The following is a 27,895-nucleotide window of genomic DNA, read 5'->3' on the forward strand; positions in this document are numbered from 1 at the left end:
GCCTACGGTAAGAAGGCTCTTGTGGCCATACCTAGAAGAGGTAGTCATGACAAATGGAAGCCATATATCATGTCTTACATACCTAATACTCACAGGCACTCTCCTAGACATTTTATTTCTAACCCAGAAATGGCAAATACCGGCAGGCACCCTCCCCTTCTCATATCAAGGCACATCTTCATAATAAATAACATCAATCTTCCAATAATATGGATCCATCATAAAGTCTTTCTCAACGCAGCACTCCAGGAAGCCATTATGAATCAATCCCTAAGAAACAACAGGTTGAATGAAACCCATTTGCCATCCCTGATAAACATTAACAACATAAATAAGGAACACTTTGCTGTTCAGTAAGGCTGAATCAACATTCTTGAACAGATTTTTTTTTCCTGAGATTGGTAGACCTGAGTTTAAACTCTGGTTCTGACAGTTCCATATTAATTTCTATGAATTGCTTCACCTTAGCCTCCCAACCCAGGCTAGAGTAACTGGGATTCTCCGTGAGGAAGGTATAGGAATTTGGAGGGCACATTATTAAGTAAGGGTTACATGTGCAAAGTTTTAAAATCCTTCCTCCTTTAGGGATTTTTTTTCAGAAGGATTATTATGATTCAATAAAGACCATCAAGTGGTGCTGTTTGATTTGATCACCAAGAGGGTTTCTACTCTACCACTGTGTTGGTTAACATATTCATAACTTGAGACTCCTTCAAGGAGTCTCAAGAGATTAGGATTCTGGCTGATTAGATAAAGTAATATTACTGAGGGACAGATTCTCCTCCAACATATCCGAAGCCCTTAGTAGCTTGGGCTACTGCCTGGGGTCTGGAATAATTATTTTCCCCGTCCCCTACCCCTCCAGCAACCCCCACACCCATGCCTTTAGCTCCCCTGACTTTGACACAATTGCTAAATTGCCTAGTACATGAATCTGCATATATCTACATATAAACAAATAGCCTTAATTGAATCTGCTAGGACTCTACAACTTGGTAACTCATGTATTTTGTCCCAGCCTCTTAAATATAAAACATTAAACTGGCACAAAGACACTCAGCTCCCTAGCCAGAAATAGAGATGCTTGCATCACAACCCTTTTTAGATGGGCAAACACTATTCTTAGGTGTTCCGTCGAAGTAAACAACATAAAATAGCAGAGTATAAATGGCAGTTTCTGCCTATTTTATCTACTTTCCTTATTTCATTTACTTTCCATCACAAATCTCTTTTCCTAGGTTATAACTTAGGTTTTCTTTGAGGGAAAAACACTAAATTTCATTACTTTTATGTAGACATAACACGTAAGCTGATTTTTATGTGTATACGTGTGTTAGTTTTCAGGAGTAAACTATTGTAATTTACCATTTCTATCTAAATATCTCTCTGTAGTGAGGTAGGTGACACCAGGGGCCATCAGATTTATCATCTCAACAACACACTCTGAAGACAAATTAATGATATTCTGCTATGACCTGAATGTCTGTGTCTCCCTCAAAATTCACCTGGTGGAATCCTAATGCCCATGGTGATGGTGTTAGAAAGTAGAGCTTTTAGGAAGTAATTAGGGTCTGGGGTGGCACCTTCATGAATGGAATTCCTGGTCTTATAAAAGAGACCCCACAGAGCTTCCTCACCCCTTCTACCATGGCAGGATACAATGAGGAATCTCTGAACCAGAAGAAGGTCCCCATCGAACCATGCTGGCACCATGATCTCAGACTTGCAGCCTCCAGGACTGCAAGAAATAAACCTCTGTTGTTTATAAGCTACCCATTCTGTGGCATTTTCTTACATAGCAGCCTGAACAGACTATGACATTGTCATTACTTATAGAAAACTGTACCCCACTCAGTGTCCTAAGCTGGAGAAAAGGTAGAAGATAGTTCTACTAGTGCTATTTCTAAAATGCTTCTTTCACATGCATGATTTTGTTTTAGCCATACAACTATCTTTATCTCAATGGCACAGCTGAGGCCAACTGGAACTTAGAGGTATTAAATAATTTGACCAATCATTTAGTCTTTTATCATTTACCTTCAGGTAAGATGAATCCCATTTGCCCTTCCTGCTAAAGGCAGAAAATCATGAACATTCTTCTGGCCAGTTATGTTAAATAAACATTCTGAATCAGAGAATGTCTTACGTACTGTGTGTAAAAAATAAATTTTTAGAGCTAGGTAAACCTGTGTTTTAATTCTGACTCTATGACTTAAACTATAACTTTCTCAAGGTCAAATATTTAGTAATTAGAAGAACTCATTTCCAAACGAGGTGAATCTCATCCCAGGTCCAAACTTATTCCATTATGCCATATTATGCCTTCAAAGAACTCCCTCCAATGACATAATTTTTTTTTTAATAACTTGTGTGGTACTTCAACATAAACACACACATGTACACACACACACACAGACACACACGCACACACATACTTTCTCAGGCTCAGAACTGAAGGAGAGTTACAAGGTCATGAAGAACACATTCTTCATCCTAAACAAGACTACACATTCCAAAAGCACTCTTAAAGAATTCTTTCCCTTTTAAGAAAGAATTTCCAGGGAAGTCCCTTGGTTTCCTTCAGTTTCTTCATCAGTTACAACAAGAGATAAACCAAAAGGAGAGACCAGAAATACACAATATTTCTCCTGAGCAGGCAGCTGGGAGAATTCAGAATGCCGAGGAAAGGAAGCATGGTATCTGAAGCACAGTGGCAGGAGACACTGGGATCAAACCAAGATGGCCTCATGGAGCCCACACAGAATTACCAGGTGGACAGTCAATCAAGAAGGCAAAGTCTACATGCTGCAAGTAAGAAGGCAGTGGACATGAGGTTCGTGTAGTGTCTGGTGGTGAGTACTACAGGGTACTATCCTGCTATAGGCTCCCAGGCCCTTTGGAGCTTAGAAAGAGAAAAGTCATGGATCAAAAATACATATCAAAGCTAACAACCCAGTTAAACAACTGGATACAAAGCACGGATGCAGAGCTAGAAAGTGTAAAGAGTTAGAAATGCTAGCAATAAAATAAAACAAAAAAAACCTGATTTTTTGACCTGACTCTGAATGGAGTCAGGACAAATCACTTAGGCTCTCTGAATCTCAGTTTTCTCAACTATAATATGAGATAAGAGTAAATTATCCCCAAAGCTATTTTTTAGCACAACTCTTCTATGGCTTCATCAGAGGAGTGAGGAAAAGAACAGTTATTAAAATTGAAGGTAGATTGAAGGGAAAATCAGTATCAAAGCAGACTGAATGCTTAGCCACCAAGTTGAAGTTTAAAAGTCCATTCCCATTTCTTCCATGAAGACTGAGCATAGACATCAAGAGATGGTAAAACTGTGCCCTCCAACACAAATAATATGTATATGCATCTTGAATACCTTCTCAGTTGAGTATTCACAAAAAAGTGTAACTTACTTGTGTTTGTAATAATCCAGGATTACATAAGATGAGATCATAGCTGGCATCTATGGAAAAAGATAGTTGGAAACTGTATGCAGACAAGGTGAGAAGAAAATAAAGGACCTGGAAGAGAAGGAGCAAACCAAAGGAAGCAGAGGAGACTGGTTCTTTCACACAGTAAGAAAGATCATGCTACAGGCAGCATAATATTGGAGACAAGATGAGGAACCCTATAAAATTTTAGCTTTCTAGACAACAATTCTGATCTAAAGCTACAAAGTACAGACCTAGGTCCCAAACTAACACAGACGCATCTGTGCTCACAGAGAATGGAGAACCTATTCTGCCTTGGCTTCAGAAATTACAAGTCAAAGAAGAAATAGCAGGAAAGAACAGTGACCTCAGGTGGTTCTGGGCTTGAAGAGGAAGAGCCCAGTGTGGAAGGGTATGGTTAGTGGAAGAACATTATCAGTGCTTTGAATTTAGTAAATTAGAGCTCTCGGAACAATCAGCAGGGTTATATTTTACACACAAGGGAAATGAAACAAAAAAGGTAAAATAAGTTAATAAAATTATGTAGCCAATTAATTTTGAATAAGCAGAAGTTATACATCTTAAAACTAATCTAATTCACATCCGCACGTGAGCGTGCACACACATACACACACACACACACATATTGCAGTCTAAGTCTGTCTCTACCATTAATAAAAACAGTATTCTTTAAATTGCTGAAAATCTGTCCTGTGATACCTTTGGCAGTCAGAGGGAAGGCTGAAAGTCACGTGAAATGGAAAAAAAGCCCTGAAATATCAGAGTCGACTCGTATTGAGAATCAGGAAACCCATGTTGTGATCTGACAGCTGGTATACCATTACCTGCGTGATCTGGAGGAAATCACCTCACCTTTAAAATAAGGAAGTCGAACTGACATGATTTTTCATTACAAGAGCCTATGATTTCCCCAAGCATGGTGTTTGGAGGGTCAGTCCTCTCTGGTACACGAGCACATGACTGCCAAAAGGCCAAGTTTCATCTAATGGTTTTCCAGGTGCCCCTTTGAGCTATAAAAATATAGACCTTCCCGTGCCCTTTTTCCCCACCCACAAACTACAAATAAATGAATGATTTTAGTTTAAAGGGAATGTTCGGGGCCAGGAAGTGCTATTAACGATGCACAAGAATGTTTCCTTGGCTTCATTTTTAAATCTATGAAGACCCTAACGTGATTTCTCGAGAGGATTCAACCTCAGTAGTGTGCTTTTCCATCTCATAAATAGTAATAAGAAGAGGTCTTGAGGAAGGAAAATAGTATTTCCAAAGCCCAACGGTGAGGGCCAGTCTATCGCCTAGCTGGGCTACCACAATTTTAGTTGCATATTTAGGTCATTGGCTGTAACGGTGGATGAGCTGTTACCATGAAACACCCCACAATCATTAAAGAAAATGTTAGAAGGAGAGGGAAGTTGTAAATGGAAATGTTAAGAGATTCTTAACTGTGCTGTCTTAAATGCTACTGTTGGAATACAAACTGAACTTTAAGCATGATTTAACAGAACTATGAAAAGAAAGACCTCTAAACCCCCGCGCTTATTTTCAATTGTACTGAAAGCTAGCAGTGTTGTGTTTATGCCAGACTAATTTAGTCAAGAGTAAAAGTATTCATTTAGGCACACAGCCCTCGCTGCATCTGTCCTCATCTGAAAAGAAGAATAACTAAATAAAAAAAGGAAGGAATGCTTTTTGTTACAGAAATCTTTAAAAATGCGCAAAAATCACCATTTAGTAGGCCCGCACTGTGATAAATGCACATTAAAAACATCAATTTGCAGAGAATTACCTGATGATATATTTACCTTTACCATTTTTGTTTTCCAATTTGGATCGCATTGTTGTTGATATAGAATACTTCAAATTTTAAAATGTTTTTAAAGTTGCTGCCTGGGCAAAGGTTTAGCTCCCTGCAAAGTTTTATGTTCTGCGGAAGATTTCAGACTTGCCACAGCTACACGCACCGAAACTATTTTAGAAGGCAGCTGATGAGAAGAAGGTACATGAGTGCACAACTGTGGAAGTGTGTGTGTATATAGCATAGGTAAATAATCCATCTATGTCCAACTGATTGGATGTCTACTTTATGGGACTGAAATTAGTATTGCTCATTAGAGACAGAGCAGGCATTATGTCAAGGCAATTCATTAAATATATATTAATAATAGCAAAATGGAAACAGGTTTGCATTTTTCTCTTGAAAATTATTTTAAAGTCATGCACTACCTTTATTGGTGTCAGCTTCAAATTTCAAGTTCATATTGATACAGCACTACATTTAAAGATGCAGTAATAGAAATAAGAGCAAAGGAATAAAGGAAAGACGTGAGACAGAAAAGAGTAAGAAGATAGGATAAAAATTCAAAAACTCTGCAAAATACATAATGTAATTCTCAAAGGGGAAATAAAATCATACTGTAGTTTATAAAACTCCTTTGCATTATTAAAACCCACTATAACGTTAATTTAGAATTATGATTTTTAGCAAATGTTAGCTAATAATTTCTATCATTCTTTTAAAAAAAGGTTTAGTAAACCATCTATCTTATATATGGAAAAATTCCGAGTTCACTTGGTTGGCTAAAGAAATGACAATTTAACAGTATACTCTTCACATTCGCATTGTGCCTTTGTCTATGTGAAGGCAAACAAATATTTTGGCAAGTCATACATTAATGCATGTGAGTGTGGGCAACAGTACTTTCACAGGACAGCTGGATGAGTCCTATAAAGACTTTTCAGCCAAATGTTTATTCTAAAGCCTTCTGGTGTGAAGCACAAGGGGAGGCCTGCAGCAAAAGCTTGAGTCAGCCCCTAATACAGGGAGCTAAAACTACTAATAAGGAGTTCTCAGTTGTGTATGTTCTTTGAGCAAGAGGCTGCAAATATGCACCCATCCTTTGTCAATTTACCACGTGTAAAAGAGAGGGGAAAAGCACATAATCTCAACAGTAGCATTATAACCAGTTTTGTTTTTGTTTTGTTTTTAAGGTAAATTCTACGCCCATCATGGGGCTTGAACTCACGACCCCAAGTTCAAGAGGTGGCATACTCCACCGACTGAGGCAGCCAGGCACCCTTGAGTCATTATAAATTATGAACAAAGTCAAAGAATTTCCTTTTTATCTCTGTGCTCTTGTTCTTTCAAAACCTGATTTCTACACCAAGAACTGGAAGGCCAAATACACGTACACACATATACACACCACATATTTGGAACCACAATAAAATGGAGTTGTGTACATTTACCTTACAAACAATGGTTCTTAACAGAAGGCAATTTCCCCTCAGGTGACATGGGGCAATGTCAGGAGATATTTTTGATTTTCACAATGTGGGTGGCACTATTGACATCTCATAAATAGATGCCAAGGGTGCTGCGAGCACCCTACGATACACAGGTCAGCCACTTACAAGCAACAGAATTCTCTGGTCCAAAATGTCAACAGCGCCCAGTAAATATATTCAGGTGTGAGGTGTCACTACTAAAGTAAAAATTTAGTGTGCTGATAAATCTGCCAATTTAACTATCATTTAAAAGATAATTTCAAAATGAGAGTAAAATTTTGAATATACAGCATTTTTATTTTTTTATTTTTTAATAATAATATTTTTTTATTATATTATGTTAGTCACCATACAGTACATCCCTAGTTTTTGATATAAAGTTCCATGATTCATTACTTGCGCGTAACACCCAGTGCACCATGCAATACGTGCCCTCCTTAATACCCATCACCGGCCTATCCCATTCCTCCACCCCCCTCCTCTCTGAAGCCCTCAGTTTGTTTCCCAGAGTCCATAGTCTGTCATGGTTCATTCCCCTTTCTGTTTACCCCCCCCTTTCTTCTTCCCTTTCTTCTCCTACCGATCTTCCTACTTCTTATGTTCCATAAATGAGTGAAACCATATGATAATTGTCTTTCTAACCCGCAGTGTTGAGTCAATCAATTTCAGTGTTGAGTCAATGTCTACTTTTACAGTGTTCAGAAAGAAGAGATGGGAAATCACTCCTTCCACTTAACTTTACACAGACCTGGTTTTTTTTCCTTTTTAAAAAAATGGATTTTATTCTTTTTAGAGTGGTATTGAGTTCACTGAAAAATGGAGCAGAAAGTGTGAGATTTCCAAGTACCTCTTGCCCCGCTATCAACAACCTTCCCAAGAGAGTCGATTTGTTATAATCAATGATCCCACATCAACACATTATCACCTGAAGTCCATAGTTTATCTTAGGGTTCCCCTTGATGTCACACATTCTATGGATTTTGACAGATTTATAATGGCAAGGATCCACCATTAAAGTATCACACAATAGTTAAACTGCCCTAAAATCCTCTCTGCTCTGTTTACACATAATTTTTCCTTTTGAATGCACAGACTTATGTTTTAAGTTTTAAACACACCACAACCTAAGTGGTATAATTCCATAATAAATTCATATATTAATTAGATGTATCATGAGGTTGGAATAGTTTTACTAAAAGAACGAAAACTTTAACTCCATAAATGATAACAAATTGATAAATATGAAAAAAGTATCCTGCAAATTTCCCAAGTTACACGTCTGTGTCAACATAAACACCTCACACTAACTTCCACAGTGAACGTGAGAGACAATATTTCCATCAAATGCAGCATCTGAAAAGGCTTAACCTCCTGTTAAAAGAACCGATATGCATTTAATGTGTTTCACCTTTTGAGACCAATGTGTAATAAAACCCTCAAATTAAGTAGATTGCATTTTAGCTTAGATAAACTAATAGCACAATTAGAGCACCACATAATTCACCATTACTGCTCCAAGGGAAATCACTTAAGTATTTAAGCTCTTTAGAAGGACTTCTCTGATAAAGTAATGACTATCTACAAAATTCTCCCAAAGATTAGTAGTTTCCGTGCCTGTGGTGGCTGAAAAGAAGGAGAGGGGGGCACTTCTCATTCTAAGAGGCACTTTTAGTGGCCAAAGAGTACAAGATTTTTTAAGGACACCTGCTCTGCTTCCAACCTCCATACAGAGGTGGCTTGGCTAGTCCCATCTGATTTTAACCATGTGCAACGCAACTGGAATGACTCAGTCTTGTTATTATTGGATGTATTAATTTTCTCTTTTTTCAATGTTTCCCATCATTATCTTATTTCATAATATGCATATTGAAGTATGCTCAAAATCTTTTTGAAACAAAGGATATTTTGGATAGATCGATAGATACATAGACAGACACACATATTTAGATAATGTGAATTATATGAATATTTGATTTGGGGGGAAAATCTTACAACTATATGTTTCCAGAACTTCTTCCCAGTGAGGCTCAAAAAAGTTAGGAAAGGCCAAGTATGAAATACAAAGTAGGCACTGAAAAACCATGAAAGTCAATATATACCTACAGTCCACAGAGTTCATAGATGATTGATTAAGATGTAACTATTTTAAAGCTTATTTTTCTGATAATTGTAGCTAACTAGGTAAGAAAAAAATTAACCTGCTTATTATACTTTTTAATTACTCCCACAGTGGCAATTTTGCAATGATAAGTTGAGTTTTTTTATTTTCATCTTTTGGTAACACTACAAGACTCTGGAAAACTACACAAATTATTAATTTGTCCAGGTGCCTGTTGGCTTAGTCAGTGGAGCATGCTACTCTTGATCTCAGGGTGGTGAGTTCAAGCCCCATGCTGGGCATGGAGCCTACTTAAAAAAATATATTAGTTTTTCAGATCATATTGCCCATGCTTAATTTATATGTATTTATTTGGTAAGAGGTAACAAACAAGTCCACATACTACACCCAAGAATCTAGTGCTTGGGAGCCATCCACAATGTGGACTCAAAATGAGCCACATAAGTAAATAAACTGATTTTCCCAACTTTCCAGCTAAGAAAATTCCTAGACATTGAAGACAAGAGAACCATACAGTGCAGTAATTTTTAATAGGAAATAGAATTTGGTTGTCGAGGTCATTTATTTGCTTCTGGACACCATGACTTCTTTCACCACAGAGACCTGCAAGAAAATCATCGCTGTGAACTTCTGCCTGAGGTTTTCAAAGAATTTTAAATGCCTAAGCACAGAGAAGTATTTTTGCCACGAGAAGAAAGTTCAGTTCATGTAAACTTATTTAAATAGATTTTTGTCCTGGGAAGAAGAAGCTATTCTAATCTTGATGAAAAGGTAAATTGCAATCTCAGCCCAAATGCACCCCAAATCTCTAAAGAACAAAATCCAGGTGGCTGCAGGGGCCAGCTTGTTCTTTAGATTATATATTAAAATTAGCTCCGATAGCTAATTTGTTTGCTTGCTTCACGTTTAACAGAACACACACTAAGAAAGGTGAAGACAGAAATCAGAAAATGCGACAGTCTTTGAAAATAACTGCTATCTCCTCAACTGAAAAAAATTGTCTATTTTAAGTGCCAGATCTCCCCCTCCCCCGCAAAAAAAAAATGGAAGGTACATTAAAAAGGTGAATGTCCAAGAAAAGGAGAGGTAGGAATAAGATAATATATAGCTCAGCTGACATTTAAAAACTGTTCCCTATCTATGTTTCAGTTATTTAAAAATAGTGTTCACTTATTCAATAAACATTGAGACACTACCTTATGCCAGTAGTTGTAATTGCTGGGGCTACAGCATTGAATGAGACAGACACTATGTCTTCTCTCGTGGAAGGATAAGCAGGGGTTGGTAGGTAATAAGTGTATAAATAAGCAAATATTAGGAAACAGTAAGTACTAAGAAAAAAATAAAACAGTAATTATTGCAGGTACACTACTCAGTGTGCTTCGTGCTGCCATGGTTCTCCTAATTCTTCCTCTGTAGACCCTTCAAGGTGGTCTGCTACATCACCAATCACATTGTGTCCCATTCCTGCTACAATTTTTCCATTGCCTCCTACAGAACTTAAACTAATACCTATGGTATTCCAGATTCTTTATAAACTGCCTTTCCTGCCTGTTCCCCTTCCAACCCCAACTCCCATACAAAGTGTACCATGTCACATTGCATAGAACTTCATTCATTCATTCATTCATTCATTCATTCATTCATTCAATCATTCATATATTCACGTATTCAGAAAGGTATTTATTGGGATGCCTACATGTGCTGCAGACACATGTTAATATAAACATTCATGGTCCCTTCCATATAAAAACTTACAATCTGGTATAGAAAACAGACATTAATGAATTCCCACAAAGAAACTACCAATTGTAAATGTGAATAGTCTTTCAAAAGAGAAAAACGATATCATCAGAATGAATAAAAAGGGATAGGACTCTGGAAGAAATGACTGTTGGGCATCTGCTTGCATGTAGCTTAATATGTCTTCATTATGTGTTTCTATGTGTTCAGTGTTCAATAAATTTCTGCTCTTGAGGGCAGGTTATTTCTGGTTTCCCAACCTAGTATATACAGAACTATATTAAATATTACGAGTGGTAAGGATGTCATTTCCAATGGGTTTATATCATCCCTAACATAGTTTAGGTAGCTGAGACTGTGGCTAAGAGCAGAGGCAAGAAAAAAAAAAAAAAAGCCCAGTTTTCACTATTGTCATGTTTGTTTTCCACATCCAGCTCTCCCTTAGTTCTCACAGCCAACTCATATGACCAATGGTCTTCATGTTTCTCCTTCCAATGTTCCATGAAATTCTTCCTTAGGCTCTGCATTCCTAAAGGACATACAGCTACCTGCTGACACCTCTTCTAGGGGTGAAGGTCTTAGATGTAACGATAGGAAGATTTTCTGTCTGGCAATAGAAAACTCTAGAAAATATTAAACTCACTCCACCCTTTTTTTTTGTGGGTAGTAACATCTTTGTGTGTAGCATATTGCTCCCTAGATGTTAGCCAAGATCCACTGGAAGTTATAGGGAGACAGAATTTGGTTTCAGATTAGAAGTTAGATAATCCTGACCTGGCCTGGTACGACATTTGTGTATATTCTTATATTCCTGGATATTTGTATCACTTTACATTTTCACATCTTCAGACGGGTAATTCCGAACCCCCATTTAGAGGTCAAACACTCAAGCTATCACCTACTTCCATCTATTTGTGTGTAATGCTTAAGGCTGAAAATGTTTCATAGAGATCATAAAATCACATCATGTCAGAGAAACAACTTTCTTAGAATGTCTGGAAGGTAATGTTTTGGATAGATTAAACTAAAACATCATATCAAGGAAGTTGCTGGCCTGCAAAATATAATGTTCTTTTTAACTAGAAAGATAGAGCACAGAACTGCAGAACAAGAATGGCAGAGACATTTAATTTTTTTAATGTATAAACAATTTAGCTCCTTGAACTCATTATATCACGATGAAATTTGAGAAATCATTTTTCCCTGTAAAAACCTCTGGAAAAATCTTACTAGGAAGCAGATTGTGAAGTCTTAAGGTAAAATATATAGCTTCTTTCATTGTCTTCCTTTGTGCCTGTCTTAATCGAAGATTGCTATCTTGAAAGGAACCAAATTATAGCCGAAAATTAATGTTTCTATCTTCAATTGAATTCTGTTTCTTTTCAGGAGTACATTAGAGCTATTCTAAAGTATTCTTGGCAGGTGCAGTACTTCCGCGTGTACATATCAAGATCAGTTGCATTAATTTAAATGCTATACTCCTGTTTTAAACACATAAAATGCTTATTTTTTTATTTGTCATTTTAAATGTTTTAGGAAAGAAATTCAAATTCCCCAAAACTGGGTCCTTATGCATGGCAGTGCTTTCCTGCATATGAGAAAGCACACTCTTGATTTTGCAGAAAAAAAAAAGGGCCAAAGAAATTATATGAGAGCAACTGTATGTCCTTTTACAGCTAGAAGTTGGCTTTACACATTCCACGACTCATAAATAAACAGAAGAGTTCTGTGAACTATATGCAGATGGCTGGGTCTACACTGGGAGCCTTTTGTGATGACTTTGGTTTGCTTCTCTGTTTTGCCATCTCTTAAAATATCTGCAAAAAAAATTTTTTTTTGCTCTGCTCCTCAGAAATAGGACAAGTAGAATCCTGTAACTTGAGAACGTGCCCTCCACCTCATCGGGGCTTTACCAACCTTGGAGAAATCCATTTTTTTTCCTCCTCATTTTTGTTCCTATAAAAATAACTTCCCCCACAACTGAAACTAAAAAGGCTTTGTGTTTTAAATATTTATTGTTTTATTTTTAAAAGATAACACAATAATGAAAATACAATGAGAGAGGTGAATCTACAAGGCGGTAGAAGGAAGTAATAAGCCAAAATGGGAAAAAATCCCGCAAACCACATAAAGGAAGAGATGAGATCAGCCACTTAAGTGAGCGAGTTTAAGGTTACCACACTGGCACCAAGCAAAAGTGTTCCTGCCAAGCCCAAATGAGGAAAGGAGTGGGAGGAATAAGGGCATCTGACAGCAAGGCGGGGAGACAAGGCACCAAAGTCAAGTGGAAATGCTAAGACAGCAGTTTTGTGTCTTTTTTTTTTTTTTCCTCCACCTGATTATGGCACAGAAATTTTAGCACACTGGTAAGGAACACTGGATATAAAAAAAGAACTGCAATAATATGCATACCCATATTTATATTCATTTAAATGTTGCAAACACTTTTATTCAACTATCTCCACTCCTCCACACACACACAAACAGACACACTCTCACTCACACACACAAATACACACACACCCTCTCATCGCCATTACCACTGTATCAACAATCATTTTTTTAGCTAATCAGAAAGCTGCTTTCTCAACAGCAAAAGCCTAAGGGCTTTGGCAATGTAAAAAGTATTGACATTTTCTGATGTATATTCAAAAATCTATATTACAATTCTTTATTCAGCATGCATGAGTCAGCAAAAGATATACTGTATCTTTAAAAAGGCATGAAGGCTTCCAGTCAAGCCTTTTAAGACTTTACAAATAACATTTCAAGAGGGTTGAGAATGTGGACAAAGATAGCAGATGGCTTTTAGTACAATACTGCTCCAGGATCCTTTGATTTTATTACTTTTGCTTTTTGATGGTGCTCTTTTCTGGTTTGTTTTGATGACTTTGTGGCCTAATGGACTGAAATTAGACAGACAAGCTGAAAACCCTTAAGTCCTAATGACAGAGAGTGACTTACTGGGTGACCTTGAGTAAGTGTTACATTTCCCTCATCGCAGTTTCTATAACAAAAAATAAAAATTACCCCGGCCCGCACCCCTCAAGATGCACTGAGGAGACTAGTAATTATCACTCAATTTGCATAATATGAAATAGTCATATTATCTGCCATTTATTAGGCATTTCCATGAGCCAGACACTATGTCAGGTTCTTAGCATATTTTGTGGCTTTTAATCCTCACAATAGCCACTAAACTATGAATAGTTAACTTCATTTTATAGATGAAGAAATGAGGCTCAAGAAGTTTGAGGACTTGAACTGGGGTCGGCCTGAACCCAAGTCCCCTTCTCTTTCCTTTATGAGACCCAGTGTCTCCTAATGAATACTAATCATTAAGATCAAGATGTTTAGTAATTCTTTGGTTATATTAGATAGAGTAACTATGTAGACTACATAATGTACAGCAATTACTACATCTATAGTGATTATATAATACTACAGGTAACATATACACATAAATTATCCATTGGTGACACAACGTTGTCAATTCCATCTGTCCTTACAGCACTAGGGTGCCACGGTTACTTGGTTTTATCTGGTCTATGCCTCTTGCTGTATTACTTGAAAACAAACACCCGGAAGAAGGGAGAAAGGAAAGCTGCTTTGCTCCTACAGTCTTTAGATGACTATTAGATTTCTAAAAGTGTGAACTGCAGCTTGATTTGCAAGAAAAGTAGGTCCCCGATTTGAGAGTGAATTCCTGGATTCACTAGCTAGCCTTTATCTGGTGGCCCTTGGTTGAAACATTTTCCCTGTAAATCACTGTCCTGCAACAGAAAATAAGATCCATGGTGCTTTACAGTTCCAGGGAGCATATAAAGTGAGGGAATCTGAATCTTCACTAAAGACAGAACAGAATGGAGGAAGGGAGGGAGAGAAGACAGCAAAGAAGCAGGAAAGAGAGAGAAAAGAAAGGATTCCTGGACTTCTTGGGCGGCTCTACCAACAGAGCCAGGGACTGGTTTGTCCAATAAGTGCTTTTTTTTTTTTTTTTTACCCTCAGATGAGTCTTCTGATGGATCGTTTCCATGTAGCTAACTGCATTTTTTTCCTGTTTTTATTTAAGACTGTAAAGAAAAAATACCTTTCAAATGTATTTAGAAAATGGTGATAAGTGAAGAATGAGGCAAGGAGTTTGGAATGATCACAGCACTTCCGAAAGTATCAAGAAAAGTGCCTCATTTCTATACATCTCCCAAGATTTCATTCCAGAAAAGGAAGGATCTCGTTCTTGAGTCTCTTCAAACTCCTAATTCCGATGCCTGGGGAGAACCACATGCCTATGGTTTCTTTAAAAAATATGTTTTTCGTTTTCTTTCCTTTCGCCTGCCATTCATCCAGCAAGAGCCTCGAAGCACATTAGAACATTAATTTATAGTACATATGCATATGTAGTGGAATCCCCTAAGATTTTAAGGACTAACTTGCCAATGGAAAATAGGCCATATGGAGCACCCAGGCATTCAGAACACAACTGAGGTCGATTATCTCCCCCAACCCCCAACCCCAGCATGATGAAGAGGATATTTGGCTACAATATTTTGGAACCTAAGATGCTCTTGTGGATTGTGGATGCCAAATTGGAGCAGAATTAGTCTCATATAAGACAGTGATAGATTCAAACACAATAATGTTATACATATTTCTAATCAATTATTTTTAAAGTACGCACTTTGTTTAGTGTCTTATATTCCGGCTTCATTTTTAGAGACATTAACAATAGAGTGAGAATTAATTTGCAGAAATTAGAGAAAATAAGTTGTCCTCTGGCAATTAAGATTCAACTTATAGAACAGTACTTTTTCAGAGAACTCATACAAGTTTGTCAGAATGTAAAGGAGAAATTGCATAAAACCTTTGAGTTTCTCAATCTGAAAAGACTGCTGTACTTTGGTGAAGTGAACTCTGCCCACCCTCAGAGAGACTACAGACTCACATATGTTCTTTTTTACTCCCCATTTTCCACTTTGTTTCCGATTTCCTTCCTTGTGTTACACCAAGTTCTCGTGTGTCACAGCCTGCCATATTTTTTTAAATGACTTAACACTTTCCTAGATAAAATGGTGGGCAATTATCTCTGGAATGTTGCAGAAAAGAATTCCTGAAGCCTCTGGCTAGTTGCAGAAGGGCTTACATTAATCACTCTCTCTGCATGCTTGTCTCCTCGTAGTAGTGTCCAATGTCAAGTCAGACAGTCCATGCAGGGCCCTTGATTGAACCTTAAAAGGGCATTACCACACACTGCAGGTGGCCAGCAAGAACAAAGCCCTTGGCCCTGAGTAATTTTAATAATTTCTCTACAAGTCTAATCTGCTGCTTTGGGGAATGTTTGTTCCTGAAATCCTTGTTCGACTACTTGCCATATAATTGCTGATTCAACATTGAGAAAAAAAAAAAAAAAGTTGCATTTCTTATAGTCCAAACCATCCTAGACTTGGTGTGTCTGTCTCTCGGTACTTTTTTTTCGAAAATACTGACAAGCAAAAGCTAGCTTCTCCTTGTTAAATGTTTTGCGTCTCCAAGAGGAGCCTACCATGCCCTACTGCACTAGCCAGTATGGCTGAAAGTGAGTCAGCGATAATGAACTCTAAGGCCCTCCGCGCAGCTCATGCGGTGAAACAGTGAGTAAATCTGACAGGCATTCAAGGTCGCAATAATGTAAATGGGTGTATTCTTCAGGGGATTTTATCTCTGGTGTTTGAGACCTGCAGGGATTGTAATGCCATCTTGAAATGACTTGAACCAGTGAGAGCCAGACGTATTTTTTTTTTCCATTATCATAACCTCCAGGCCATGGGTTTTTATCATAATATTATTTTATTCCTGGATCTACTGATCACGTTTTCAAAACCATTACTCTTCACAATAAAACTTTCAGGAGAGAAATTTAAATTTTTACAAACCACAGTAAATGTGGCTATGAAAAAACTCACCAATATCGACAATCTCCCGAGCAGCATTGGTTATTCCTTATAAAATAACAGGAGTGTTCAATCAAATGATAATGCCTCCCCCTACACTTCCTACTTCTTCCGCACTGCTTGATTTTAAATTGTGATTTTCTTACCACAAATACATACACACACACACACACATATATATATATATAAAATCCAGACTGTTAGTTACATACTTTTCTATTTCATGTGCTCCCTTCCTCCTGTGAGTCTCTGTAGCTTTTCCATAGCACTCAATGCTTGTGGTCTTGTATGCACACATTTTGTCTCTGTTACCACTGGTAGACTGTGCTATCAAAGCATAGACTACAGCTTATTCATCTCTGCTTTACCTGCAGTACCTTGTAAAAAGTAAATACCCAATAAAGCGATGAAATGAATCAAATAAGTTGGCTTCATGTTTTAGCTTCTCTATTAACTATCTGAGTCAACCAAATACGGATTACACAAAACAGTAAATTAAGGATTAAAATATATTAGCACTGCTAACATCTTCAGTCTGTTTGTTTTGGTCCAATAACTACCTGAGTCAACCGAATACAGATTATAGAAGGTGGTAAAGTCGGGGTCAAAATAATGTAACTGCTTAATGTGAAATAAGGCTTCTCTTTTTTTAATAAAATTTTGTGATTTTGTTGCTCATGTCTTATTCAGAGCTATACCTCGTGAAAGTAAAATGCCTTAATTTAATACCTACCTCCTCCTCCCTTTAAAAAAAAAAAATTCAAGATGGCTTCATTTTCATGGATCCATTTAGTACTTACATCACCTCGTGAAGTATGTAGAACAGATATTATTAGCCCCACTTTACAGATGGTGAAACAGAGATACAGAATGGCTGTGAGCTGCCCAAGTTTACCTGTGTCATCAGTTAGTAGAATAAACATTCAAAAGTCCAAGCCCTGGCCTAGGGCTCTTACTATACGCTATCTTCCAGCCCTTGCACAGACTCTGTGGGGACTTCTGTGTGATCGAATCTCTCAGCCCATGGGATCCTGTGCTCCCTGAGGATGACTTTTTATTGTTATCACTAATAAAATTATCATTAAATTTCCCTCACACAGCCTAGCATGTGGCACATAACAGACCCCAGAAGATGCATATTAAATTTATTGGAAGCCTAACAACCAATAAATTTTCTCAACTGCACCTCCCACCTACTGGTTTACTATTATATATGTCTTTCCTATGTCTTACCCTATTGAATGTACATGTAATTACACTTCTTAAAGTAATTTTTTTCCATGGATTTATATAAACTACTGTTTCTAAGGTCTAAATATTTTTATTTTCCTCCCCTAAGGTCTAAATATTTCAAGAATAAATTAGGACAGTGGTGAAATATTGCTTTTTGCAGTTTTATCAGATTTCTCCAGAATATCTTGCTGTATAAATCTATCTAATAAATAATAAATAATGGACCTTGAACAAGGGAATATCCTTAGATGATTATGCAAAGGGAAAAACCCGATTTGGGTCTGTTTGAACAAATGTCTTGGAAGAGATTCAGGATTTTTTTTTCTTTTTACTTTCATCTCTATTGAAAATGAAATGAATATTTTTACCAAAGCCCATCAAATATAATTCAATTCAACAGGCACTTAGTGAAAGCTAACCATGTAGCAGACAGTGGGTCATAGTTGCGAAGAAGACACATTTCAGGAGACATTATCTCGGCCTTCAAAGCAGCAGGAGATTGCAGTGGTTCAGAGCTCATTTTCCTCTGATTCAAATCCTGGCTCTCCTACAGACCAGCGGTCTAACTTTGGCAAGGTAGCCCTTCCGTGCCTCAATTTCTCTTCTATAAAATGTTGGTAATAATTTTATTTAGTGCATTGCTTTTGGTGCAACGAGCAGGACCAACTACATCATTTATGGGGCCTAGTGCCAAATGCAAATGAAGGGTGCCTTGTTCAAAAATGATCAAGAATTTCAAGATGGTGACAACAGAGAATTAAGGCAGGTGGAGGCCCTTCTCAGCGTGGGGCCGTGTGTGACAACCTAGGCCGATGCCTAAGCAGCCAGGTCTGGTGATGAGTAAATGATTAATATACATAAAGCAGTTAGAAGAGTGCCTGGCACATGGTAAGTGTTATATTATAGTGTTAGTTTATTAATATTGAAGAGTTTCACTGAACATGCAAAAAATAGAAAGAAAAATGATAATTTTTTTTTTAAGATGCAGGATAGATCTCAATTGCGAATGAGCTCTAAAGTTTGTAACAATGTTCTCATTTGCCCTGGATTTGAGGTCCCATCACCAAAACACACCACTTCATACTTATTGCACAGAAATCATTCTTGTGTCCGTCCTTCACATGAAATGTGCAGAATGTGAGTTTCATCCTTTTTATATGACATTTATATGATACTTTCCATTTGTTTACCTGCATAATTTTTGCCTCAACATAACACACAGTATACGTAACAGGGAAGTTTCTTAACAAGAGATTCAAGTCCTGATCTCTCTACTGTGCAGACGGAAAGTACTCTCATTTCGTCGCTAATTTTTTTTTTTTTTACATTTTCTACCTAATGTCCAATCCTTAACTTTAAAAAGTATACACTTCTGTGATATCAAAATAGAAGTCCACTCAAAGGTGTCCACATAGTAATCCCTGGAATCCATGAATATGTGCTTGGTTAAGGTTGCAGGCAGAATTATGGTTGCCAAGCAGCTGACTGTAAGATAAGAAATTATCCTGGATTACCCAAGTAGGCTAATGTAACCACACAGTCTCTTCCATGTGGAAAAAGGAGGCAAAAGACATCAGTGCCAGGGTCATGCATTGTCCATTGCTGATTTTGAAGATGGAGGAGGGGGTCTCTGAGCCAAGAAATGTGGCCAGGAGCTGGCAGATGGAAAGGCAAGAACAGATCCTCCCTTAGACCCTTGAGAAAGGAATTCAACCCTTCTTGTGCCTTGATTTTAGCTCATTGAGACCCATTTCAGACTTCTGACCTCCAGAATTGTAAGATAATAAATTTGGGATGTTTTAAGACATTCAATTTGTGGTAACTGTTACAGCAGCAATAGGAGAGTAATAGAACATCTATCTATGTATATGTGTGTGCATACACACATACACACACCCACACACACACTCCAGATATACTTTTGAGCATTGAGAATGGCTGTCCTTCAGGTCCAGTAAATGCCCTCACAAATGCAGGCTGTTCTTGCTTGAATCAGTGAGGAATCACCCTCCATGCTGGATGCCAACAAGCTTCTAGCTTTCAGCTACAGATACGTTGTGGTAGAAAATGCAGAGTCTGCTTTTCTTGACCTAGACGGGAAATGTTGACCCTCCACACTGGTTCTACTGCACTGAATCTACTCCTCCATTACGGAGTTGATCACATTAGTCAATATCCTTAGCCAATATCCTTATCTGTCTTCCTCGCTTGACAGGGATAGCCTGCAGGAGAGGGACTGCATCCATATTCCTATCTTCATATCCATGGCATGACAATGCCTGGAACACGGCAGACTCATCAATATTTCTTGATTTAAATTAATGAATGGATGGCTAGAAATTTCTTTAAGCAGACACATGTGTGCACATATACACACTGGGGTAAGTTTATACTTTGATTTTATTTACTCCTAACAACCATGTTATGAGGTAAGCACTATATTAGTTAGTAATGGTAGTGATGGCTAGGAAGGTCAGATTCAGAAATACCAGGCTTGTGACCAGGAATCACTAGAGCTTTCTCATCGCTATTTGACCATTGATCAATAAAAGAGCAACAGGTTTCACGGCTATTAGCTAATATAACATCACATTAACCAAGAATCAGCCAATGCTCACAAGACAGCGAATTTCAGGGTACACAGAGCATACTTAATTATATAAAAGAAAGGAAGGAAAAAAAAACTTCTCAGGAGTCTAAAAGCTAGGTACTGTTCCTGCTGCATCTGGATATATAAGTGAGATAAAATTCTCCAAAAGTGGAGTCGCAGGATCTATTTTTGTGTTATTATAGGTTGTATCATTTTTAGCCAAAACCCAGTTTCATTCAGCCGCAGCAAAAACAAAAGTTCACAATTCTGCCTCAGCTTGCGATGCTGAGCTCACTGGTAGGTGTGAATAAATTTGTATTTTTTTTTCTCAAAAGAAATTTAACAAATCCCAGTTAGTCATGTGTGAGTTACTGTGCTTTTTTGAAGTGCCACTTTGCAGTGTTTACTAAAATGACAAATCATTTAAGTACTGATTCATATGTGGCTAGATCTCAATGGAGGAGCATACATTAAATTTTTTTTAAAATATGAAAATTATAAGACATCTGAAATATGAACCATCCGTACAACTTTTAATTTTAGGGACAGAATTCATTAGCAGAAAGAACACTTCCTAGCAGAGCATGACAAAGACATTTTATTGATGGCGGTATCAGGAATAACCCCGTGGATGGGTGTCCCACGTCCATTTTACACAGATGAGACTTGTTCCCACGGGGAGGAAGGAAAATGCGCCTTGCATCAGCCTACAATTTACCGGGTGAACCGTAGCTGAGTTTGACTCTAATTCATCTCTTCTTGTTTCGGAGTTACCCTGAGGGGGGAGGTGTTCACAGTGAGTAGAGGACCTTGCACTTTTATATTTGGTTTCGGTTTTGGTTTTGTTTTAATCAATCACTTAAGAATAATCTTATCAACCACTGAAATGATAGAAGAAAAATTGTTCTTAAAATCTTTTTTTAATTATTTTTTTATTATTATGTTCCAATTAGCCAGCATATAGTACATCATTAGTTTTTAACGTAGTGTCAATAATTCATCAGTTGCGTATAACATTATTGGCATAGTCATATCCGTGACCCTACTGCTATGCAAGGAACTTGTGCCCAGCATTCTACAAAAGTTATTTACCTCACTGAGTTTAAAACTTAACATTACTGTATGCAAAACTGTTATACCTATTTTACAGAAGAGATTTTCATCCCAGAGCTCCTAAATGCCAGGATAAAAATATGAACTCAGTTCTTTGAATTAATCAAGTCCATATTCCTTTTCCTTTCTAGAGTAGTTCTTAAGATGGCAGCATAAAGCAGAAACATATCTCATACGATTACATTCCAATTATGATTCTCTTTGTTCTTTTAATTGCCCAGGCATGAGTGGAGGAAGCTTATGAGGTCAGTTGGACAGGAAGTTGAACCACCACAGATAACAGGACGGATGCACGAGAGAGCTAGCCGTGCAAATGAGAGCAAAGAAAGTGCAGTCTCTGACGTAAGGCCACTTGTGGGGAAATGTGAAATAGCGGGATGCCTGAACACGTATCCTTTCAGAAAGGCTACTCTGATGAAGTGCTCTCCCGTTACTAATAGCGATTGCACTCTTGCTACATATAACAAGTCCAACAATGTAGCAAACAGAAAGAGTCAAATGAGCTGAAGCAGAAGAAAGTTGTGAAATTTTGGAGCCACTATGAGGAAATAAGAGTTAGAGAGGACTGTTTTAGCTAGAGAAAGTTGTGTCGGAACACATAAAACATTTAGAAAAATAAGAACAAACATCATTTGAGAAACACAAGAAATTCACAGGGAAGTGGAGAGGAGCATAAATAATTCTCATCCTGGAATGGCTAGAAAGCTAACTAAAAGCAGAGAAATAACCTCAGTGACCTCTGAAATCCCCCCAGATCTGGGCCCAAGATTTCTACTGTTATTATTTAGTATTAGTGCTGCAGAGCAGGAAATAGTAAAGAGAAATGAAGAAAAACAAGTCCTACCTAACTGGGGAGATGAGAGCCAGACATGGAAAGAAAGCAAAAGAAGCATGAAGGATGATTTAAAAAGGAACTAAAATAAAGAAAACATGTTATTTTTATTTTTATCTTTTTTTAGCCCAAAATAATGAAATAGAAAATGTGCAAAATGTGGTACCTAAATCCATCAACAGCAGGATGTGCAAAATTATAATGTCTCTATTACATCACCATATGTAGTACTTTTGATTGCTAATTACACTATCAGATGTATAGACGTATGTGATATGAATAATTTATTTTCTGGGTTTTTTTAAACCTAACTTTGGGTCTTGAATACATTGACAAGATTCAAGCCTACAACGTACATAATGTGGAAATGTAGTTTCAGGCAATTATAATATAAGTATACACTTTTCAAAGCATTCATATTTAATTTAAATAACGTGCATTTAGGTATCTTAGTTGAATTGGATTTGACATGCAGTGCATTTTAAAATGTCTCAGGATGAGAGTCTATTAAAGAAAAGATTGCTATAAAATAGAGACTGATAAAGAGAAAAACGAAAGGAAGCAGAATAAATAAGTCTAAAAAAATTAGCACGCCACGAAACCAGGGCAGATTCTGATTGGCTAGACACGCAATCATGATTTACTAGCCTATTTGCTCTGCAGGCCGATAAATAACATGGTGTCAATGGAGCAACTGTCATATCATAAAGAATGCCGGCCATAAAGTGGTCCACATGACAATATATCATCAACGTGTTTCCATCCCCCTTCTCTTTTAGAGCAAACTGTGTGCAATAAGATGATAAAGGTCCCTACATTTTAGTAGCCGTATTTCTAAAAACTGCGGATCATGCAAATTATTTGGTTCTTTTTTTTCCTCCCAATTTATTAAAAACTAAGATTGGTGGTATTGTAATATTCTCACCTATTTAAAATTATGATACGTGGTAAGATTTCAATCTAGACCTGGCTGTAGAAGAATTACCCTTTATTGCTGTTAAGAGAGTTTTGAGCGTGTTTCTTAACGGGTTGGCATTTGAAGAAGTGCTTTGCGGACATCAATTAGTTTACTGCTGCCAATTGCTTCATGAAATAAAGCTGCAACTGAGGGCTCAGGCTGTTGCTTCTAAATGTGGATATATTGACGCTCAATCCACTAACCACTTTACTTCTGAAGACAGAAATTTGATTTATTAATAAAAATTTTACCCTCCAGATTTGCTTACGATTTGGAAAATTTTAAAAACCACCCTGAACTTCCTCTCTCCCAATCCACACCATTTGCTTTCTCAATCTATTGTATACATCTGGGTTTCACTTGTTTGGTGACTAGGAAAATGAAGGGACCATTTTCCATACTTATATGTTTATATGTATTTAATTTACATCAGATATTTAATTAATGCTTGTGGGATGGAGTATGGAATTATACATTCATTCTTCCTGCCTATAATGTGGTTCCTTGGGTAGAGTCCTCTCTGCTTTATCACATACGAACCCTAATACCAGTTCCTCCCAACCCCCTTTCCCTGCAGAACTAAACAGAACAGAACGGCAGCTGGACAGATCACTCCAGTTTGAACAGATGAGGTAACAAAACAAAAAGCAGATACATGTGCGTCTGCACACATATGTGGGTTAGGTCTGGATTAAACTCAGGCATCAACCCTCATGTCCAAGTTAGTTAACTGAAAAAAAAAAAAAGTCATAATAGCAACATTCAAAAACTTTCACAAGGCTCAGAGACCATAAGAAACTTTTACACATAGTCAAATGACTATTACAAATGAAAAGAAACCTATTGATTAAATGTCACCATTGATATCTACGGTATAAAAAAAAACCCACAAAAACTCAAGGTCAAGGGACACTGTACACAGAGCCCTGTGCATGCCAGGCAAACCAGGAAATATCTTGGGTAGCCATAGTTTTACTATGAGTAACTGTGTGTATTGTGGGTAGAGAAAAGAGAACAACCACTTTTAAAAACCCACTCTAACTAGAGACCCAGGCTTTTGGAACTCTAGTCGGGAACTTTAGTCACTTCTTTTTTCCCCCATGAGTTAATTCAGAAAAACACATATCTATGAGCCACATCTTTTTCATGACGGTTTCTTTCACATCGCTATAAAACTCCAGGACGAATATTTGTATTTTCACAATGTAGATTAGCTACTTAACCAAAAAGAAAAATGTAAATGAGATAATTGGCACTGCTTTCAAGCCACTAAAATGTGAATAACTGGGCATATCTCAAATATTGACAATGGAAATTAAGGTCATTGAGCCACATTCCACTCGAGAGTTTCTTTTTATTGCTCACCAGAACCAAATTCATGATTGTGGCTTCAGCAAGAATATATTATGTATTTACTCTTGTTTCTATAGTTTATGCACATGACATTTCCTCTGCTTCCAATATCTTTTCCTGCTTCTTTGCTTCAGATAATATTTATTGAGTACTTACTGTGTTCCAGCCGTTGCTCTAAATACTTTATACACATCAACTCCTTTTATTCTCTCAACACTAACAATAATAGTACCCACCTAGTGCTTTTGAGAATTCAACAACTTACAATTTGGAGAGTGCTTAGGACACTACAGGGCACAGAGAAATTGCTCTGGAAGTGTTTGCCAAACAATCATATGAAATAGGTTGTATTTGTTACTCTCATTTGACAGATGAGGCAATGGAAGCAGAGGTAGATAAGGAAATCCCAGGGACTGTGAGCTCATAAGTGGAGGAACTAGACTTTAAACACCAGCAGTTCAACTCCAAAACCTGCATTCTCGACCATGCTTAGCCACTAGGCTCTGCCACTTCTCAAAGATGTGCATGGATTCTTGCTTCAACAACGTGACCCGAGACACCTCCTCCGAGAAACCTTTCCAGAATTTCTATCTGTACACATAGCAGACTGGAGGCTTCTTGAGTATCCAAACCCTATTCTGTGACATAGTCTCCTCCAGAGTACTTCCACTCTGATCTGCACACAGCAGACGCACAGTAGCTGCATGAATGCCCATATAGATTGACGGTCTTGGGAGTATAATGTAAATGATACCGTTTTAACTTTAAAAATTTAACAGACATACATTGAATATTTTACACTTAAAAGATATAAATATCTGTTCAGTTTAATTATTCTCTTATTTATTTATATTTCTGAGTAGATAACACCTACATACCAATGACCACTCCTTCTGGGACAGTCCTATATTCTTATTTTTGTACTTTTTGAAAAATAAATACTGCCATCTTTACAGACTTGGCTTTGCTCCAGTTCTATCAATGTGAGTAGTACTAGCTGTGAGTTCTGCAAAGTTACTTAATGTCTATGAGTTTCAGTTGCCTTCGCTTTCAAACAGGAATTCCAGTACCTACTTATAAAGTGGTAGGGGGGAGCAAATAAAACAAAATAATAGTGGGCACAAAGTAAGCATCGTATAGTAAGCGTGTAAATTGCTTCACAGGCTTTTATAAGGAAGTGAGATATAAATTTAAAACCAGGGGCGCCTGGGGGGCTCAGTCAGTTAAGCATCTGCCTTCCGCTCAGGTCATGTTCCCAGGGTCGTGGGATCAAGTCCTGCATCGGGCTCCTTGCTCAGCTGGGAACCTGCTTCTCCCTCTGCCTGCTGCTCCCCCTGCTTGTGCTCTCTCTCTCTTTCTACCTGACAAATAAATAAATATATAAAATCTTTAAATTTAAAACCAATACACATACAAACAAAGTTTAGCTATAAGTTTATTTGGGCTGGATATGTGAATTTTCTTTGTGTTTTTATCTTTCTAATACTAAAGCGGAAAAGTATTAGCATTGCTTATACACACACTGACTGTTAGAAGTGGGGCACATAGAAAAAAATCTATAGTAGCTATGGGAAATCAAGTTGAAAGTTAAAATTTTCTTTCGTGGAAAGAGCCGAGATGCCCTTCAACAGATGACTGGATTAAGAAGATGTGGTCCATATATACAATGGAATATTACTCAGCCATCAGAAAGAACGATTACACAACATTTGCAGCAACATGGACGGGACTGGAGGAGATAATGCTAAGTGAAATAAGTCAAGCAGAGAAAGACAATTATCATATGGTTTCACTCATTTATGGAATATAAGAAATAGGAAGATCGGTAGGAGAAGGAAGGGAAGAAGGAAGGGGGGTAAACAGAAGGGGGAATGAACCATGAGAGACTGTGGACTCTGGGAAACAAACTGAGGGCTTCAGAGGGGAGAGGGGTGGGGGATTGGGATAGGCCGGTGATGGGTATTAAGGAGGGCACTTATTGCATGGTGCACTGGGTGTTATATGCAAGTAATGAATCATGGAACATTGCATCAAGAACTGGGGATGTACTGTATGGTGACTAATATAACAAAAATAAATATTATTAAAAAAAAGAAAATTAAAATTTCCTGAGAATAACCAATAATCAAATAAGAGGACTTCTAAGACTTCTTTAATAACGGCCTCTTTGAAGTGGTATGGTCTACAATGTTTGGTGCTTTGGAAATCTCTAGATGCTCTTGGATGGGATGTATTCACTTCTGGGTACAGGTCCAAAAAAAGAAACTTTCTGGTTTTTATTTCCAAGAGTGATGCTACAGGTCAATACCACCTAAAGTGGAGCATGCCGGGAATAAGCTCCAGAATGGCTTTTAATACACTAGATATGCTAGAGGCTCGATTGCACTAGTGATGGATTATTGACAAACTGTATTACTGTGATGCATTTTTAAAAGCATATGTTTACTCCTGTAAGTTGCTGTTCCAGTTTGTCTCAGTGTTCAGGGCATTTGTTTTATTTGTGCAGATTATCCCCGTCCCAGAGAATCCTAACCACAATACGACACAATCCACTGACTTACTCTGAGTCCTGCTTCCCTTCCAAAATATCCATAATGAATATTTATGATTGTAAACTCAATATAGGTCCTCGAAATAAATAAATAAATACATGATAGTGCTTCCATGCCTTTAATGAGGTTATCAAATGGAGTAGAGCTTAAGATTTGCCATTAGGTTTTAAAGAATGGTCAGCTCAGAGTGAAGCCCTCTGTGGGGCATGAATAATGAGAAGGATACAGCAATAATGCTTGAAGGAAAAGAAAGAAGTAAGAAGGGGGGAGAGAGTGGGGGGGGGGTGGAAGTAGGATGGAAGATAGAAGAAAATAATAGCCTTTCTAGCCAGATACAAACCAGAAGCCAAACTTGAGGGAAATTCTACATTTGCCCAAGTCATGTTCCTTATTATTTTAAGGTACTGGCAGTCACTTCATCTTATTAAACATTAATCCAAAAAGCCAGTCAATGTTTGGCTTAGTCTGACCTGCCATTTTAGAATTTAAAAAAAAAAAAAAAACATAGCCACACAAAAGCATACTAATATTGTTTGATATGTTTGAGCTGATCCAAGGGCTTAAGCACTTAAACCACCGTAGCTCTTTCTGAAAACTCCCAATGAAGTTTTGACATTTTCCTTGTTGCTGGACGTGTTCTTTGGGCTTCTATGGAGAAGCAGCTACTCAGAACCACCATCATGGCAAAACAGCAGTTAAGAAAGAAGCAGCGACAACAGCAATACAGGT

The 27,895-nt window shown here is 37.5% G+C and overlaps 1 protein-coding gene and 1 pseudogene across 4 annotated transcripts in view; one reads left to right on the top strand and one right to left on the bottom strand.

The window, feature by feature from the left end:
* The window catches only part of PCDH7 (protocadherin 7), a 409,428-nt gene that overhangs the window by 282,531 nt on the left and 99,002 nt on the right, over positions 1 to 27,895 (bottom strand). The window lies entirely within an intron of this gene.
* LOC123793454 (uncharacterized) overlaps positions 2,676 to 27,895 on the top strand; it is a 40,834-nt pseudogene continuing 15,614 nt past the window's right edge.

Source organism: Ursus americanus, chromosome 8, assembly GCF_024610735.1.
Source record: "Ursus americanus isolate L20-20 chromosome 8, mUrsAme1.1.p, whole genome shotgun sequence".
NCBI classification, from domain to species: domain Eukaryota; kingdom Metazoa; phylum Chordata; class Mammalia; order Carnivora; family Ursidae; genus Ursus; species Ursus americanus.